The sequence below is a fragment of the Pan troglodytes genome, chromosome 9, assembly GCF_028858775.2.
Source record: "Pan troglodytes isolate AG18354 chromosome 9, NHGRI_mPanTro3-v2.0_pri, whole genome shotgun sequence".
Classification (NCBI taxonomy): Eukaryota; Metazoa; Chordata; class Mammalia; order Primates; family Hominidae; genus Pan; species Pan troglodytes.
Window position 1 is genome coordinate 15,082,644 of NC_072407.2, and position 12,163 is coordinate 15,094,806.

General features: G+C 47.6%; 1 long non-coding RNA gene across 1 annotated transcript; it reads left to right on the forward strand.

The window, feature by feature from the left end:
* The first annotated feature begins 1,161 nt into the window (after window positions 1–1,161).
* Window positions 1,162–11,498, forward strand: LOC107967019 (uncharacterized). Its single transcript, XR_010147472.1, has 5 exons — window positions 1,162–1,310; window positions 2,044–2,120; window positions 6,344–6,437; window positions 10,745–10,936; window positions 11,211–11,498. It is a non-coding gene; the product is annotated as an uncharacterized LOC107967019 (long non-coding RNA).
* Window positions 11,499–12,163: the final 665 nt, after the last annotated feature.

The window sequence follows — 12,163 nt, forward strand, 5'->3', positions numbered from 1 at the left end:
CAAAGGAGATTGCACACACCATCCCTTGACCTAGAGTTCTTTGGCTACAGAAGGAACTCCTATTCATCCCTCAGAAACCACTGGGGTCTCACCCCCTAACACAGTTTAGCATCCATGGTACCTTTTATCAGTAGAAAGCAGTAAAGTCCATTTTGGAGTCAATCAGGCAGTTTAAGAATCCCCGCTTCCTTTACTATTAGCTGTGTGACTCTGAGCAAGAAGTTACACAACTGAGCCTCAGTTTCCTCCTCTGTGAGGTGGGATAATAGTAGCTTTTAATAGTAGCTTCTGACCAGATGAGGACTGAAATATATGTGAAATGTGTTGAGCTGTTTGTCGCGTGTGTGTACAGAACGTGATTCCTTTCACAATTTCCCACGATTTGTGATTTCATTTACCACACTGTATTCGCCACACGGGGTCCCAAGGGCAGAGACTCCGCTTTACTGATCTCTGGTACCCCATGCCTGGCCCACGGGGGCTTGCAATTAGGTGTTTACAGAAGAAAGGAACGGAACGACTTCGAGGGCTCTGCTGGAAGCTTCGGCAGCGGCTCCGAAAGCTTCCCGCCGCCTCGCCCGGCCGCAGCCGGTTCTTCGTGCTCCTTGCTCGGCGCCCACTGGCCGCCGTCGCCCCGAGGCTGCCTAGCGTCTCCCCTCAGCTTCTGCTCGGGGGGCAGCGGGTTTTGCCCGCCGCTCCTCCGTCAGAAGGGCGGCCAGGGCTGGGACGGGAATGAATTCCCTGCGGGTCCGGCATCCTCCTCCAGCCTGGGGCGCCAGCAGCGCGGCGGGCAGTGCTGGGACTCGTGGCGCCCGCGCTCCAGCCCCCGCCCCGGGCCGCTACTGTCGGCGGGGCCCGCGGGGCGCAGGCCGCTCTGCCTCTGGGGCTCCCGTCCGCCTGCACTGTGACGTGGGCAGCAGCTGGGGCGGGCAGTGCCTCGGTCTCCGCTCGGGGACGCCGTGATTTTCTTTTTTTTTTTCCCGACTGCCGGAGCCCGTGGTGGTGGTGCTGGGGGGCGGGGTCGGCGTGGGCAGAGCTGCGGGGGCTGCCGCGGAGGCCGCCCTAGGAGGGAGGGGGCGGACCCGGGTGTGAGGTGAGCGGCCGTAATGAGCACTCGGAGGAGCAAGGGGCCCGGCGCGGGCCTCCAGGGCGGGAGGCCCTGACGCAGGGAGGAGGCAGCCGGGCAGCCAAGGGCCTCCCCGGGGAGTGTGCGGAGGCCGGGACGGAGCAGCGCGTAACTAGGGAGAGGATAGGCCGGGCTGGTGGAGATGCGGGGAGAGACCAGCCAAAGCTAAAGAGCCAAAGCAAAGGTGCTGCGGGGAGGACAGAGGAGCGGGAGGAAAGGGGAAGGAGAGAAGAAAAGAGGCAGGGAAACCCGGAGAGAAAGTGGGAGGGAGGCCAAGGGGACAGGGAAGGGGTGGGAAGAACGTAGGGCGGGGAGCAGAAAGGAAGGAGGGATCCAGAAATTGACCCGGAGGGAGAGAGGAAGGCGGAGAGCAGCTGTGAGGGAGAGGCTTGGCGGGAGCCTCAGCAAAGAGGAGGCTTTGAGGAGGCAAGTCTGGAAGCTGAGAGAGCTCTCTCCATGCTTTGCCACATAAAAAGGCTCAACAAACAGGAACAGTGCATTCCTTGGTACTCCTGTCGCTTAGTCAATAGCAGGCTAGGGCTGGCCTCAGGGGCTGCTGAGTACTTCCAGGTGACAGAACAGGAGGAAAGGGGTCCCAGGCCCCTTGGAAGGAGAGCGGGGCGCGGGGGCAGGGAGGAGGGGAAGGAGGTGGTGGTGGGGGAAGGAGAGTGGGAGGAGAAGTGTGGGAAGAGAGAGTGGAGGGAAAGGAGAGGAGGAGGAGGTGGTGGGGGGAAGGAGATGAGGAGGAGGCAGCCTTGTGGAGGAAGGAGAGAGGAGGAGGAGGAAGCAGTGGGGGTCAAGGAGAGGAGGAAGAGAGCAGAGGGAGAGGGCGGATTTGTTGCCTAGGCACTGGCTGAGGGTCACGATGGAAGGAGGCAGTATTTATTTTTTAAATTTATTTGACATATATTTACAAGGCAACTACAATGTCGGCACTGCCCTAGGCTCCAGGGCCACAGAGACACAGAGACAACCATAGCTTCAGCCTCCTGCTGTGAGTACTCTTGTCGGGCGACATAGAAAACATACATCCCAGGCTGGGCGTGGTGGCTCACACCTGTAATCCTAGCATTTTGGAGGCTACGGCATAAGCATTGCTTGAAGCCAGGAGTTTGAGGCCGGCTTGGGAAACAGTGAAATCCTGTTTCTACACAAAATAAAAAAATTAGTTTGCTGTGGTGGTATGCATCTGTAGTCCCAGCTACTTGGGAGGCTGAGGTGAGAGAATCACTTGAACCCAGAAGTTCAAGACTGCAGTGAACTATGATCGAACCACTCTGAACTTCAGCCTGGGTGACAGTGAGACCCCTTCTCAAAAAAAAAAAAAAAAAAAAAAAAAAGAAAGAAAGAAAGAAAGAAAACATGCATCTCAGCAGTATGGGTAATGGGCCAGTTAGTCAAGTGCGCTTTGCCTCAGTTTCCTCGTCTGTAAAATGGGGTTTATTAGGAGACCTACTCTGTAGGGTTTTTTTTTCTTTTTTTTTTTTTTAAGAATTAAATAGTGTTTCTTTAAAAAGTAATAATGTGGTGCAAAGCACAAAGCAAGCACTCGGAAAGGGTTTACCTATGAACATTTGCACTGCCGGGTCTTGAAGGAGAAGGCATTTGCCAAGCGGGAGCAGAATGGGAAGAACTTTCCAGGCAGAGGCCACAGAGGCAGTAAGAAGGAGGGGGGCGAGGATGATTGTGGGCTTAATAACAGTGGTGGGCATGAGGATTACCTGCAACAGCAGCACCCTGTGGGGAGGTCTTGCTAAATATTCAGATTCTTGGGCCCCTCCTTAGACCTACAAGATCTGGGTCTCTGGGCAAAGCCTGGGAATCTGTGTTTTAACTTGCTCCCCAGAGATTTCTGTTGCACCCCTTCCCTCCACCCGATCCCAGGGCTCTGTCCTGGTTCAGGCTTTATTGTGTTCAGCTGTGCTAGAATAAACACCTTTTTAATGGATCCTCCTTCAATCCTATAACCTGATTCTCCTTCAATCACCTCAGCCGAATGACATCTCTCAGAAGTCTTCCCTGACTGTCCAGGCGGAATTAATGGTTCACTTCCCTGTTCCTCTATACCTTGAACATCCCTCTACAATTGAATGCTCCTTCATTCCATTTCATTGCACTAGCATGTATCGAGGGTCTACTGTTATCTATCACTGAAGAGAATGATTGCAAAAAACTTGAATGAACATGGAAAATGCTGATGATCAGATTTCCATTGAAAAGAAAGGGGTGCTCCTTGGGGTGGGGGTGTTGTAATTGTCAGAAAATGTTTAATAAAAGAAACAGAAATAACAATAATCTTGTTAGCATAATTGTGAGTGAACTTTTGCTCTTTTTTAATTCTCAAAAATACCCTAAACATCATGTTTCACGGTCTTTACAAAAACACCACCACAGAAACAACAGAAGCCTCCGGGCCTGAGGTGTCATACTGGGTATGGCCACATGGTGTCCCTCCAGCTCAGTCTAAACCTTCCAGACTACAGTCTTCCAACAGTCTCCGCTTCGCCCAGCAGCCGGGGCTAGTCCGAGCCGAGCGAACCCTAAGCTACGGGAACCAGCTTCTTGGTGCTGTCCCAAGAGTGGAGAGGAGACAGATGAACGTTTCTCAGGCTAGAGGAAGGCGGTTTATTTGCTTCCAAGGGTTCCAGTAGACAGTTCTGACACGAAATTTCGTTGTGGAGGGAACTTTTAGGACTGTGTGAAGGGAGGGAATGGGAAGGGTTTAGATTTGCATAGTAGGTGGGCAGCTTTGTGGCAGTTGGGAGGAGGTTTGGATGACTTGAGAGAGACCAGGAAAAAAGCTGGAGTCCGGACTAAGGAACGGAAGGATACGGAGTTTTTTTGTAGGCGAGGGTAAGGGGCAGCAATGGCGTTGGAAGGAGGGGTTGGGGATGTGTTTGCACAGCAAGCATACTATTTATATCACACATCCATAAGAAAAAAGTTGTAAAGAGGCCCTTCCCCGTCAGTATTTTACTTCGGTTTTCTTGCCAATCTGGCCCCAAACTCGGAGGTTTTTTTTTTTTTTTTTTTTTTTTTTTATGCCAGTCTGGCCCCAAACTCTAGCCGTTCACCTACATACTGGGGAACTGTTATGTTTTCGGTTTGATAGCAGACAGGCAAACTTTTTAGCAGCATTTGGATTTCCTGTAGGACGGTGGTTCTCAAACTGGTGCGCATGAGTGTCACCTGGAGGGCTTGTTAGAGCAGATGGCTGGGCTGCACTGCATCCCAGAGCTCCTTTCAGTAGGTGTTGGGTGGAGCCTGAGAATGTGCATTTTAATAATGTTCTCAGATGGTGCTGATACTGCTGGTCTGGAGAACCAACAATGTAAAGGAATTCATTTCCTAACAGGTTCTGCCAATGTTCTCTCCACCTTAAAAACCAAAAGCCAAAGAACCCCAATTCTCCCCCTGGATGATGGGTATTTGCGATTGCAGGCACTTTAAAAAGTGGTAGAACTCACCTTCTGGTTTTAGTTTAATTTTTTGTTTGTTCTAACCACTGTCATTCAACACATAATGGTTTTAGATATTTATTGTTAGCTTTTGCCTGTTTAGAATTTTTGATCTTGTTGCTATGGATGGTGTTTGCTATAAAAACCTTGATGGCTGGGGAGTGGAGTGTTCCAAAGGAAAATGCTCTTATATTCAAGTCAGTTCCTCTGCTCTTATCTGTACACCACACTGTAATCCCTAGGAAGGAGACTCTAGAGGAAAAGGGGAAGGCGGGAAGGCTCAACAGCTGGGACTGCCATAGGTTCAACCAGTCCACAGCCCTAGAGGGATGCATGCACACAGTGGAGCTGTCTCTTCTCCCCTTAAGGGGCAGCTCTGGGCTTTGGGGTACCTGAGTCTACAGTAGGAGGGAAACGAGAACTGGTCTCAGCTCCTACAGGTACTTTGGACTTTACCTCCTCGGGTCTTATATTAGTTTCCTATTGCTGTTGTAACAAACTACCATAAATGTCATGGCTTAAAACAACTGAAGTTTATTAGCTTACAGTTCTAGACGTCAAAGTCTGAAATGGGTCTTGTTGGGGCTAAAATCAAACGCTGTGTTCCTTCTGGGGGCTCTAGGGGAGAATCCGCTCTTTGTCTTTTCCAACTTTGTTTTGTTTTGAGACAGGGTCTCCCCCTGTTGCCTGGGCCAGAGTGCGGTGGTGCAATATAGCTCACTGCAACCTTGAACTCCTGGGCTCAAGCACTTCTCCTGCCTCAGCCTCCTATGTAGCTAGGACTATAGGCACACGCCACTATATCTGGCTAATTTTGTTTTTTCTTTTTCGTGGAGATAGGGTCTTGCTGTGTTGCCCAGGCTGGCCTCAAACTCCTGGCCTCAAGCAATCCTCCCGCCTCAGCTTCCCAAAGTGCTGGGATTACAGGCACAAGCCACTGTGCCCAGCCATTTCCAACTTTTAGAGACTGCTTGCATTCCTTGGCTCCTGGACACATTACCCTGATTTCTGCTTCTGTCACCACCTCTCCTTTTCTGACTCTGAGCCTCCGGTCTTTCTTTGAAAAGGGCCCTTGTAATTACACTGGGCCCACTTGGATAGTCTAGGATACTCTCCCCATTTTAACTTAATTCCATCTGCAAAGTCCCTTTGCCACATAAGGTAACATGTTCATAAGGTCTGGGGATCAGGATGTGGACTTCTTTGCAGGGGGTGAACTGTAATACTCATTTATAAAGTATACTCATAAAGAATTGAAAATACAGTTCAGACAATAGAAGAGAAACATAATAAACATTTCCTTCCATTTAAAAAATAGTTTTTACATAGTTATACTGTATATACAACTTGAGATCCTGGTATTTCAATTAAATATTGTGTCTAAATATATTCTAAATTATATAAAATGTGCTAAATTATACTAAATATAGTCTATATTAATATACACAGCGAACATTTTTATTGACTACATAAATAGTTGAGTGACTATACCATATTTTACCTAAGCCTTCCCATAATTTTGGAAATGTAAATCATTTTAATTTTTAAATATAAATTATGATAAATACTTTTGCTCGTAAGGATTTTTATGTTTGTATTTGTAAGTTTTTCCTTGGGATAGGCTCCTGGATGTGGAGTCACTGGATCAAAGGCTTTTACACAAAATGTTTTTCAAAGGGTTTATATTAATTTTCAGAACCACCAAGTTCTGAGAATTAGGATGTGAATATCTTTGGTGTCATTATTCTGCCTACCACAGGCCTCAAGTTTCTCCTTGGCAGAATGGTAATATAATCACTACTCCCCAGGCAGCTGAGAAGATTAAAGGCACTCATATCTCTGAAGAAAGCTTGGTAAGCAGTGAAGACCTGCACATGTGGTAATTATTGCTCTCGTGATCTGAGCTTACCTGGTGGGCAGGTTGGGAAAGGGGCTCATGCCCATGACTCAGTTATACCACACTACAGCCCTGATACTTGAGAGACAGTGTGTGTGCGTGTGTGTGTGTGTGCTTGTGCATAGGGTATGGGGTGGGAACAGTTTTCTAAGCAGCAGCCACTTGCTTACAGAAAGACCCAGCAAACCTATGGAAAACTGTCTGGAACTGTGGTTCACCACCCTCACTGTGCATCAGAATTACTCCATGAGGTTTTAAGAAGCACAGATTCCCTGAGTTCCATACCCGAGTGATTCCGGTTCAGTTAGTCCAGGTGGAGCTCAGTCTTCTTGTTTTACCAAAGTTCCCCAGGTGATTGTGATGCAATAGAGATTTAAAAAACTCTGACCTAGGCCATCTATGGGAAGCCTGGGGAACAAAACCTGGGAAAAGCTGGAATGGGTTCATGGCAAAGGCAAGACGTATAGATGGCTTTAAGAGGCAACAAGGGCTATTACCCCTCCCTGTCTCTCAGCTCTGTGGCCCAACTATTAACCCAGAAAAATTACCCAGTGGGAGCTGGTTGAGGAGCTCTGGCTTTAACAAGACAGTTAAGAGCTTTTGTTTTGTGCCAACAGATGTTGCTTTCCTCAGTTAATAAGGAGGCCAAGACAGGCCTCTGAGCAGCACGTTCCTGGAGCAGTCCAAGCTCTGCAAGGGGAAGTGCTCCTTTGACATCCCCTTCTGTTTCACTGGGGAGTAGAGAGGGTGCAAGCAGAGGCCTCCCTGACTGGCATGTTCCCTGCCCACAACCTCCCAGTGAGGAGGAGGGCAATAATCAGTCTCCCAGGGCAAAAGCAGGAAACTCTGATTAGTTGGGGACAAGTGAATGAGGCAGTGAGGGCACCTTTTCTCAGATGTGGTGTTTTTCCAGGATGGTTATTAAGAGAAGCTGCCTCCTTTGACCTGGAAAAAGAGGCCACTTGCAACCTGAGTTTTCAGTTTCAAGATGTGGAAGCATTGCCACTGGGGGCTGCATGGAATTTTAACTGCCAAATTAAGAGGCGTTAAGATTGACTTTGGGTTCTGTCGTGTAGACAATACTCACGTCACCCAGAAGCCCTACTCATTTCTGTATAAGGGTAATGAGATACATACATACATATATATATGCATTGTATGTAAGTGTAATGACTAACATAGTGCCTGACACACAATAAGCACAATAAGCATTCCACACACACACACACACACACACACACACACCAGTTTACACTACTTACATACATTATCTCATTTATTCTTCACAACAACCCTGGGAAGCAGATATTATCATTTTCTCCATTTTACAAATGAAGAAATAGTGACTTAGGTTGGTTGTGTCATTTGTCCAGTGATGAAAAGCTGGTGAATGGCAGGGCCAGGGCTCAAGCCCAACCACCTGGGTCCAGATCTTGTTCTCTTACTACATTGCCTTTTACCAACAGATGTGTTCATTTGGTTCCAAGAGGTTGTGGGAAAGATTGGTTGGAGGGAGGGTGAGGCAGGAGTGCCTTTTCAGAGGACCCTGAGGAAAAGGTTGACACATGCACAGTGCAGGGTCTGTTGCTGTCCTCCAGCCCTACCTGGATTCTGAGCCCACCTGAACCAGGGGCAAGGAGACCACTGGAGATCGTGGCCCACCGGTGGGTGCGTCTGGAATTGCTAATCAGGGGCTTGACATTTCACATGCCAATGGGAGCCTTGCGTCTCCAGAGCCCACCAAGGCAAAGGATCTTGGCCCCTGCCATAGGGCTTGCCCCTTATCACTGGGCTCCTCCTCTCCTTTCCCCTTCCCATCTCCTTCCCCTTCCTCTTCCTCATCCTTGTCCTCCTCCTTCTGCTTCTCCTTCCCCTTCCCCTTCTTTTTCCTCTTCTGCTTCTTTTTCTCCCTTTCTCCCCATCTCCTCCACCACTACCTCTGAGTTCTATCTGTCTCCTTCATTCAATTAACATTTACCCATCAGGTTCTTTGCTGTGTGTGGAGGTTCCAGGCTTGGCTGGAAGCCCTGCTCTGGTGTGAATCAGCCTGCCTAGTCCTCCTGGGCTTCTTCCTTAGAGTGCTTGGTCCTGTGCTCTTGGCCCCAGCCCTCAGCAGGACCTTACTGAATGAGCCCATTGCTGTTGCTGGATTCAATATGGCTACCCAAAGGACCCCATGGCCTTTGGATATAGTCCTTGGATGGCCCTGCTGACTCTCGCAGGCCTGTGTAGCTGTGTTGGTTCAGTCCTGCTGGGCCAGAGATTCTTTTTCTTCCTTCTGTAGGGAAAGCTGTTTAGTACTTGTGCAGTTGCCAAACTGAAGCCAAGAGAACACTGGTTGCTGAGTGACTGCAGAGTGAACAACCCCAGGTCTCCTGTAATTCTGACATTTTGCCCTGCTCACTCTCATCCTTCATGATTACTTATGTGTGTGTCAAGGGATGTCTTCGTGGGTGTCCAGACATTCTGTATGAACACAAAGCACTGGCTCCTGGGAAGAGAAGAGCATTAGCTTCTTTATTATCTAAATTTGGAATCTGCATAGTAAAATACACACTGTCTCCAGGGGGATGCTTTAATAGCTCTAATGAGCCTTCCTGCAGGTCTCAAGGGACACCCGCCTAATGGCTGCGTGAATTTCGATGTGTATCTGATTTGGGTCAGGTGTGGCCACTTTACAGTCGCTGTTAGATACTAGAAGCCTCTCTAGATTTTACAGATGAGGCAACTAAGGCCCTGAGAGGAGAGAGAGGTTAGGTTTGTATGGCCAGAACCTAAATGCTGCTTCAGTACATCTCCCTGGTTCAGGAAGGCATTAAGCAGGCTGAGCACTCCGTACACAGGCTAATTTAACAGAGAAATCACCAATCTTGCATCCATTGGTGAGCCAGTGCATTATATTCTTGAAGGACCAGCAGATAGGACATCCCCCTGGCTGTACCTTCCAAATCCATGAAGGATGATTAGACTGGGAAATACAGACTGTTCTTTAAAGGAAAGAACTGCAGTTGCTCAGCAGCTATTACCAAAAGCACTGGAGGAAGAACTAATGAAAGGGGTCTGTTGTGGGTTACATTGCATCCCCACAAAAGATGTATTTTAGTTCCAACCCCGGGTATTGGAGAATGTGACTTTATTTGGCAATAGAGTCTTTGCAGATATAATAAAGTTAAGATGAAATCATTAAGGTGGCCGTAATCCAATATGACTCGTGTCCTTATAAGAAAAGAAAAACACCATGCAAAGACGGGGATGCATAGGGAGAATGTCATATGATGACAGAGGCAGAGATTGGAGTGATGCGGGTGCAAACTAAGTAATGCCAAGGATTGCTGACCGCCACCGGAAGCTAAGAAGAGGCCAGGAAGTATTCTACCAGGGTCTCAGAGGAAACACCACCCCCTCAACACCTTGATTTCATCCTCCTAGCCTCTAGAACCGTGGGACAATAAATTCTCGGGACAATAAGCTATACTCAGTTTGTGGCACTTTATTACAGCAGCCTAGGAAACTAATACAGGGCCCAACATAGTAAGCCTCTTTTCTGTATGTACCTGATGCTTTGAGGCATAGGGCCCATGTGAATTGGGCCATCCCACCATGGCCATGATACAATTAGAGAGGGAGGCTGTGTGTGGGGCTTGTGGGAAAGCTGGGGAGTTGCTTAGAAAGGCCTGTGCTAGTCAACATCCCCCTCTCCTTTCCACTTTCCCATTCCTTTACCCTGTCTCCCTTCCAATCTAAGTTCCAATCCCTTGAGTGTGAGCTCTTGGGATCTCAGCTGATTCAAGTGATAGAACCTAAGGTGACTGATATATTCACACACTCTTTGCCTCCCCAGCGAGAAGCTTGTTGGTCCAGCTGCATCTCCACTTGGTGGGCTGTCTGGGCCTTGAGTGGGATTGAGGGGGAAGATGAGTGGGAGTGGTTATGTCCAGTTTCTCCACAACTTCAGGGGGTTGAGCCGTGGCTGTTAGTGTTAGTTCTCCTAGAATCAGCAGCTTGTTCGCCTAGCTATTTTTGTGGTGAACATTGCATTCTTCCTCAATATCCACATTCTCCCTCACTCTTTGTGTAAACTCTGTGATTTGGGAGGGAATGAGCAACCCCAAGGTCCAAGTCTAAGCCAGTCAGATAGTTCTACCCCCTTGCCACTGTGCCAACGCACAGATAGACCAGGTCTAAGCCAATTAGCACGTGATTCTCCCCGACCACAGGGGAGTTCTGTTGTATGATAAAGGAGTTCATCCTTTCTCTGGCTAGATATGAACAAGGAAGTACGTCACCCTCAGTGCTGTTGGCAGCCTTCCTGTGACCATGAGGAGAGTCAGCTTCAAGATGATCCTTTGGATAAAAGAGCAAAGAATCAGAAAGATCCTGGTTCCTTGATGACTTCAACAAGCCATTAGGTCAATCAACATCCTGAAATTTGCTCTATTTCTGGATTCTAGTTAGGTGAGTCCATACATCCTCATGTTTCAAACACATTTATTTTGTCCTCTTATTGTGGTGGTTTTAAAATATGAATACACATTTTTTTCATGTTCCTCCTTTAAAAAAGTGGAGCCTAATTTTCCCCTACACTTAAGTGTGGGCTTGTCTTAGTGATTTTTTTGTAAAGCATAGAGAATATGGCAGAAGTGACAGTGAGTGACTTCTGGGATTAGGACACAAAGGCATTGTGTCTTCCTCCTTGCTTTCTCTATTGTATCACTGACTCTGGAGGAAGTCAGCTGCTGTGTCATGAGGGCACTCAAACAGCCCTATGAAGAGGTCCATGTGGTAAGGAACTGAGGACTTCTGCCAACAGCCAGCACTAACTTGCCAGGTATGTGAATGTGCCATCTTGGAAGCAAGTTCTCCAACTCCAGACAAGCTCTCTAATAACTGTGGCCCCAGCTGACATCTTGACTGCAACCCCACGAGGGAATCTGAGCCAGCACCACCAAGCTAAGCCACTCCTAAATTCCTGACTTGCAGAAAATGTGTGAAAATAAATGTTTATTGTTTTAAGCCATTCAGTTTTGGGGGTAATTAGTTATGTTACAGAAGATAACTAATACTGTTATATCTGAAGGCATCCTGACAGATGCACCTTCCTAGCTATAATCACTGACGTCCAGTATTGAGTTGAACACAGTTCATTTCACCAGGGTCACTGTATTTGTTTCATTCTGGAGCCCCAGAGAAGTAGCCAGACCAGAGAGAAGAAATGACTGGGTTGTGTGTCTTAGTCATATGTTTCCCTTGGCCAGCCTGTTGTGACATCATAGGGCCTTGGACAGTGCCACAGTTTCCTATGGCCCAGCATGATGTAGGAGGTGCAGAATTAATTCCTAGTCACCAGAGAGAAGTATGAAAGTGGCTGGGCAAGTAGAATCTGAATAGGGTTTATAGCTGGGAATGAGAGGTGACAGGACATCTGAGCTTATATCAGTGTTGGTAGATAATAACAGAAAAGCAGATTGCCACCCCTATTCCAATGCCTTGGCCCTCTTTAACTCTGAGAAAAAGAAGGGAACCTCAGTGGAATGGAGCTTAAAAATAAATTGTAATAACAAAGCAAATTCCTACTTTTTTTAGCAAATGAATTTATTGTATATAAATATCTCAATAAAGCTACTTTTTAATTGATACATAATAATTGTTCATATTTATGGAGTACATGTGATATTTTGACAA